General features: G+C 46.9%; 1 protein-coding gene across 3 annotated transcripts in view; it reads left to right on the top strand.

Moving 5' to 3' along the window:
• Positions 1–6,697, top strand: part of MINDY4 (MINDY lysine 48 deubiquitinase 4) — a 127,746-nt gene that overhangs the window by 26,047 nt on the left and 95,002 nt on the right. The window lies entirely within an intron of this gene.

The following is a 6,697-nucleotide window of genomic DNA, read 5'->3' on the forward strand; positions in this document are numbered from 1 at the left end:
TCGGCCTCCCAAAGTACTGGGATTATAGGCATGAGCCACCGCACCCGGCCACATTTTTTTATTTTGTCTCACTACGGTTTTTAAAGTATTCATCTTCTACTTTCTCAGTCTCCCTTCTGACCACTCTGAGAAGATTTTTCTTTGTGTGTGTTTTTCACATTTTCCAGGCATTTTCCCCTGTCTCACTCTCATATCTGTCTGTTTTTTATCCGGGCCTTGTGTGGAAAGGGCAAGAAGAAATCCATAGCCATGCCATCCCCAGGAGCAGCAGGCTTAGGTGAGGGGAGGATGTTTAGCTTTGGGGCCTGCCGTGGCGGGTCCGTGGAGCCTTGGGTCATCCTTAATTTCATGAAATGGATTTTGCCCTAGAGAAAGTGAATATTTTCCCAGAATACAACCTTGAAGCATGATATTGCCCGTGGAATTGAAGTCTAATTTAGTTAGACTTAAAAAAGATTTTAAATTGAGCATTTTAAAAAGCAGAGTGGAATACATGCATATTTAGGACTTGTTTGAGTTCTTAGCTTTGTAGACTGTCAGGGCTGAAAACAGCCTTAGAATCCAAGCCCTTTATTTGGCAGGCAGGGAAAATAGAGCCCCAGAGAACAATAAGGAAATGACTCACTTGAACTTTTGCAGGCGTTGCAAAGTTTTTTCATAAATTCTGTTTTCAGTTTGTAGTTAATGTTTAAAGCTTTCTTTTTAAATAGGTGTGCTCCTCCTGTATTCACTTAAAGCCTCCATTCCAGATGTCACCAACCAACATGTCCTGCTCTTCATGTCACAGGTCCTTTAGTTTTGTGTAGACTTGATTTTAGACTCTGAATTCCTAGAGCCATACCTTAATAAAACAAAACAAAACAAAAAAAACCTGTCAATTCAGACATATTTATTCAGTTAATTTATTCAACAACTATTTAGCAAGGACCAGCAGTATGTTAAAGATGGCTTGTACTGGCTTTGAATACTGATTTTTAGTGCCTCTTCCCAACTTTGCATTCAGTGACATCACATTGCTAGCCGGGAATTGATCATGGTTGGAATATTTGTACCATGGAGATTGGCAAATGCAGCAAATCAAGGTCCCCATCCCTGGAGAGCCAGTTGTTAACATTTACCAGCACACCACCTGCGATGGCCTACTGTGTGCTGGACCCACCAGGCAGTCAGTTGTGAACAAAGCAGATTGAGTCCCTGCCCTCTTGGAGCTTCCACTTCTAGTGAGACAAGGCAGCCCACAATAACACGAAAACAAGGAAATGGATAACATATCTGAGGATTAGAAGTGCTAAGAGGAAAAATGAATCATGGAAGAGTGACAGGGAGCCCTGGAGACAAGGCTGCTATGTTGTAAAAAGCTAGCCAGGAAAACCTTTCAGAGAGGGTTACATTTGAGAGGAGGCCAGAAAGGAGACAGGGAACATGCACTTTGATCCCTGGGCACAAATGCAGAGAGCAGGTGGGCACAGGCCCTGCGGTGCGAGCATGTTGGGCTGGAGCACATGAGGGAGAGAGGAAAAGAAGAAGCATGAGAGGAAGCAAGGGCTTAGTCATGTGGGGCCTGGAGGCTGCTGAATGCGTTGGCTTTTTCTCTGGTTACTCCTGTATCTAGGAGATACGGGAGCCTTTGGAGGTCGAGCAGAGGCATGCTGTGATCTGACTAGTGTTTTAATAGGCTGCTGTGTAGAGAATAGATTCAAGTGTGGAAGGAGGAAGGCAAGTGTGGAGGCAGGGAGATCAGTCAGGCAACTGCAGTAGTAGAAGAGAACTGAGGGTGGCTTACATCAGGGAAGTGGCAGTGAAGATGGCGAAACAGCTAGAATATGTGTGTGTATACGTATATACACAGATGTACATCATGAGTCACTTAGCAGGGATACATTATGAGAAATGCGTTCTTATAAGCGCATCCAGATCTGTGGGTCCCTGGAGGCACTGGAGGACCCAGGAGAGTTTCGTGTGCATCTGTCTGTCTCCCCGAGACTGGTGAAGTGGAAACATCATAGAGTGTACTTACACTGACCTAGATGGTGCAGCCTACTACACATCTAGGCTAAATGGCTTAGCCTGTTGCTCCTAGTCTACAAACCTGGACAGCATGTTGCTGTATTGAATCCTGGAGGCAATTGTAACACAACGGGAAGTATTTGTGTATCTAAACACATTTAAATTTAGAAAAGGCACTGTGACAATATGATATTATAATCTTATGGAACCCCTGTCATATATGTGATTCGATATTGACTGCGTTGACATATCTCATTGGGATTTGCCTATGGGTTGGATGTGCTGTGTTAGAGAAAGAAAGGCGGCAAGGATAACTGCAGTTTCTGCTGAACAACTTTAAGAAGGGGGTTGCCTTTCCCTGAAATGAAGGCTGTGGGAGAAGCAGGTTTAGGTCATGGTCACTGGGCCATAATTTATACCTCTGGTCTTTATGTTACTTTCTATGAGGCCAGTGGTGTTTCTTTGTGAACCAGCCTCCCTGTGGCCTTGAGTCAGGGACCATGTGCTTGGAGTCCACACATGTGAGTGGTGAGCTATCCTGTTACTGTTGTGCTGTGACATTTCTCTTCTGATGCTGGGGTTTCATTGATGTTGTTAAGAAGCTTCCACACCAGGTCTATTACTAGAGCCCAAGTTAGTAGGATTGCTCACAGCTACTGTCTGAGGACAATCAAATCAAGCCCCCATCTTGCCTTTAAGTCATGCAGTTATTTGTCCTGTGCTTGCAGGTGGAAATCTGCCTTGAGCTGCTCTGCAGGTCTCTCTGGGCCTCTGTTCTCCTGTCTGTAAATCAAGGGGTTGGATGGACTACTCTGTAGTGGCTCTCTGACTCTACCTTCTGCACATGCCTAGACCAGACTTCTGACTTCTTTTGTGATCTCCAAATCACAGTTGATTCGGTTGACCTCTGAGGCTCATCTTGTGTAATGAATGAGCCTGTAAAAACCAGGGTTCTGTGACTTTGGAGTCCCTCCTAGACTGTGAGCTCTTCGGAGCTCCTATAGGTGTGTAGTAAATGGATTTACAACACAGCAACCTGGAATCACTCCCAGCCCAGAGTACAAGTGTCTGTAGTTGAAGGCCTATTCCAGGCTGTTCTTGGCTGCAGCATTTTGAGCTGAAGGCAGGCTGACCAGGGCAAGGTAAAATTCCACCATCCCTAACTTGTTGAATGTTTCCTCAGGTTAGGTTCCTCAGAAAAGTGGTTCTTAAACTGTGATCCCTGGACTGGCAGCATCTGCATCACCTGGGAACTTATTAGAAACAGCTTGTCTGACCCACTGAGTCAGAAGTTTGGGGGTGAAGCCCAGGAATCAGGGTTTTAACAAACTCTTTAGGTGATGTCATGCATGTCAAGCTTTGGGAAGCAATGCCCTAGGGGCCAAGCCTGAGTCAGATTCCGGTGCATGTAATTTGTTGGGAGCATGCTCTCAGGAGGAAGTGGGGTGAGGAAAGTGGAACTGGGCAAGGGAAGGAGCTCAGCACGGTTGTGAGGGCTCAGGGCTCAGGCTGATTTCATGGGGAGATGTGGAGCATGAATTGACTCAGTTAGTCCCATGTTTAAGCAAGGGAGTGGGCTTTTTGTGTCCCCGCGTCAGTCACTGGCTATGGGCTGCCCATCCTGGAGTGGGGCGGGCAGTGTGCAACCTCCTAGGTGAGTTTGGTAAAGAACATTTCTCCAGAAAAGGGTGTAGCTGTGAGCCCATAGCAGCTGATGTTGACAGCAACTGGGAAGTATGTACCTGTCCAAGGCAGCTGGGCAGGATACTTGTGGCTTCCAGGGTCAGTTCTCACGGCTCCTTCCACATTCACCCAATCCCTAGGTGTCACAGTAAAGATAAACTGCAAAGCCTGTCCCTGGATATCACCTTAGGTGCATTGGATGCCCTGGTGAGGTGGGCCGAGCAGGGACCTTTTACAAGTTCGGATACAGACTCCAGAAGGCGAGAATGAAACGAAACTGTTTCCAGGCTCAGACAGCCTTTCCCATCATGACATCTGCAGCTCTCTATGCAAGAGCATCATGTTAACCCATTACTGGCTTTATGGCTGGGTTACGTCCTGTTGTCTTAGTGAGGTGAGAGGTGTCAACCCAGTAAAGGGCTGCCTCCAGAAGTCCAGGGTGCAGCGGGTTGCCTTGTGTAATTGGGTGCTAAATTGTGGCCCTCACAAAGGAGTGGAAGTTGAACGAGCAGTTAAGGTATGCTACTGAGAGGGCAGGAGGGCCCTGGGCTTGGAGAGGCAGTGTTTAATGCAAGACTTCCTGGTGAACCAGTAACGTTGGAGAAGGAGTGGCTATAGTTTTAATTCACAGATCCAGGAGCAGGTTAACCTGCCTTGTTCTGCTGTGGGTCTCTGCAGCCTTGATAACAGCCAAGGCCCCAAAGCCTTAGTGCTTCTGCCTTTTTGTTGAAACACTCCTCTGACACTGGGGATGCCTGGCAGTTTTTCAGGTCTTGCAGAAGAATGGACGGTAGATGGCAGCAGATCTTCATCAATCCTCCCAACCCCAGCGATTTAGTCTCATTGCCATTGTTGCATAATTTAATTAAGCAGACGCTAACCAGGCTTCTACCAGACCTTTCTTAAGTACTTCAGTAGGAGAGAGACAAGTGCATCCCAAACTCTCCCAGGTCCTCTAGTGCCTCTGGAGGGCCCCAGATCGGGAGTGAAAGCCACAGGTATACAGATGACTGACTGTGTCCTGAGGGGGAATGAATTGTGCCAGCTGGGACTTGGAGGAGGTTTCTCAGAGGATGTGGCATTTGCAATTCATTGACTATTTCCTGCTTCTGAGCATCCCAACTCTGAAAACATCTGCACCTCGTGGGATGAGTGATGGGGAGAATTTCCATTTTAATTTGTCTCTATGCACTATTGGGACTTCACATCAGACTATCAGTGTTCAAAATCTGACTCTTGAGACCCACAACACCAAGTTCCTTACCAGCATGCTGGTCATCCTGTGTGGATAGTGGCCTGCCTGGGGCTCGTGCACTGGTTCAGCCTCACCTTCTTAAACTGTTCTGGGGACCTCTCTTCTGTGCTGGGTATAGCTGTCCTCCATACCTACCATTGATGCCCGATGCTCAGCCACTTCTTTCTACTTCTCAGCCTGTTGATGATGTTTTACCCTATACATGTGCCCCCAGGCCACGGTGGGATACCATTTCTTTCTCCTTCTGAATGCTGTCCTCCTGAAAGTAGGCACAGGAGATTAAACATGAGAAACAGCTCCAGTGCATATTACAGGCCACTCTGAGCCCTCCAAAAATGGGGTTGATGACCCCAAACCCCTGTGTGGTTATTACAACCCCCAGGTACCTTCAGTTCCATGGTTTCCAAGTCTCTGACCTGATGCATCTGTCCGGGAAAAGAAATTTCCCTTGACTCAGATTTTCTTTGAGATCCAGAAAGTGCAGCTAAAGAAGTGAGAGAGTGACCACACATCTCCCTGGAAGGGAAGATGAGTGATCTCGTATTGTTCATCTGCAGATATCAGCATGGCAGCTCTGAGATCCCCTTGGACCACACCTGGGCCCTTGCCAGCTCCATCCTAGGTTCTGAGTCCTGGGACGCAGGCTGGGAAGATGTTCCATGCAGGGGAAGTGGCAGCTGTTAGATGGAAGGAAGCTGTTGAGGCACTGACATAATATTTGGGTGATGAGTGTGAGAGAGCAGGAGTGGTATTATCGAGAGTCTTTCCTGTATTCCTTTTTTTTTTTTCACTTCAAGATGCTGTTGTGCTGCTCTCTTAGCTATGTTCCAGCAGTTCCTGGCCACCAGAACCCCAAATAAAGGCCCACTGAGGTTAATAGGACCAGGATAAGGCTGAGGCAGGGTGAAGCATCTAGGATGCAAAATGTAAGGGGCTGCTGTCTCTCATGGTTGTTCAGCTGCAGTTTGGGCACCTGCATGACCTGAGACAGAGTCTCTTTAAATTTTGCACCTTAGACTTCTTGCTTATCTCACCCTAATCCTGTCCTGGTCAGCAGAGTCTGGCTGCTTTCTTTTGTTCCCTCAGTATCATGGACAACCTTCAATGATTTGATAACTCACCTTTATATTCATGAACTTTTTGAGGTCTGGAATGGGGCCTTATTTCTCTGTCTTTACTTAGCCATGTTCCTGGACCTGGCAATAATAAGTGCCAAGCAAATGAGAGAGTGCCCTTAGCAAGGAGAATGAAAGGGAAAGTTATGCTAATCTGTCTGGGATAGTATCATGAAACTTAAAAGTGATAAATCTTTCATATAATTGGAGCAATTTGAACTTTAGTTTGCCTGTTGGCATTCATTAATTCACTCAGTAATTTTTTTTGTTCATACAAAACTAGTTACATGATTACCTGACCACCTAATCATCTATCTAGCCAGCCAAACAACCAACCAACCAACCGACTATCCCAGCCAAACCAATCAACCCAACCAACCATCCTTTCAGTCAACAAACCATCTCACCCACCCAATCATCCCACCCAACCAACCAACCTAACCAACCCTGCCAAACAACCATCCAGCAAACCAACCAACCAAACAGCTAAACATCGATTCCCACAGCCAACCAACCAACCAAGTCACCCACCCACCCACCCAACCAACCAACCAACCAACTAGTCAACCCACCAGCCCACCCACCCAATCAACCAACCAACCAACCAACCAGCCAACCCACCAACCCACCCACCCAA

The sequence above is a fragment of the Cebus imitator genome, unplaced genomic scaffold (genome assembly GCF_001604975.1).
Source record: "Cebus imitator isolate Cc_AM_T3 unplaced genomic scaffold, Cebus_imitator-1.0 Scaffold45, whole genome shotgun sequence".
Lineage (NCBI taxonomy): Eukaryota > Metazoa > Chordata > Mammalia > Primates > Cebidae > Cebus > Cebus imitator.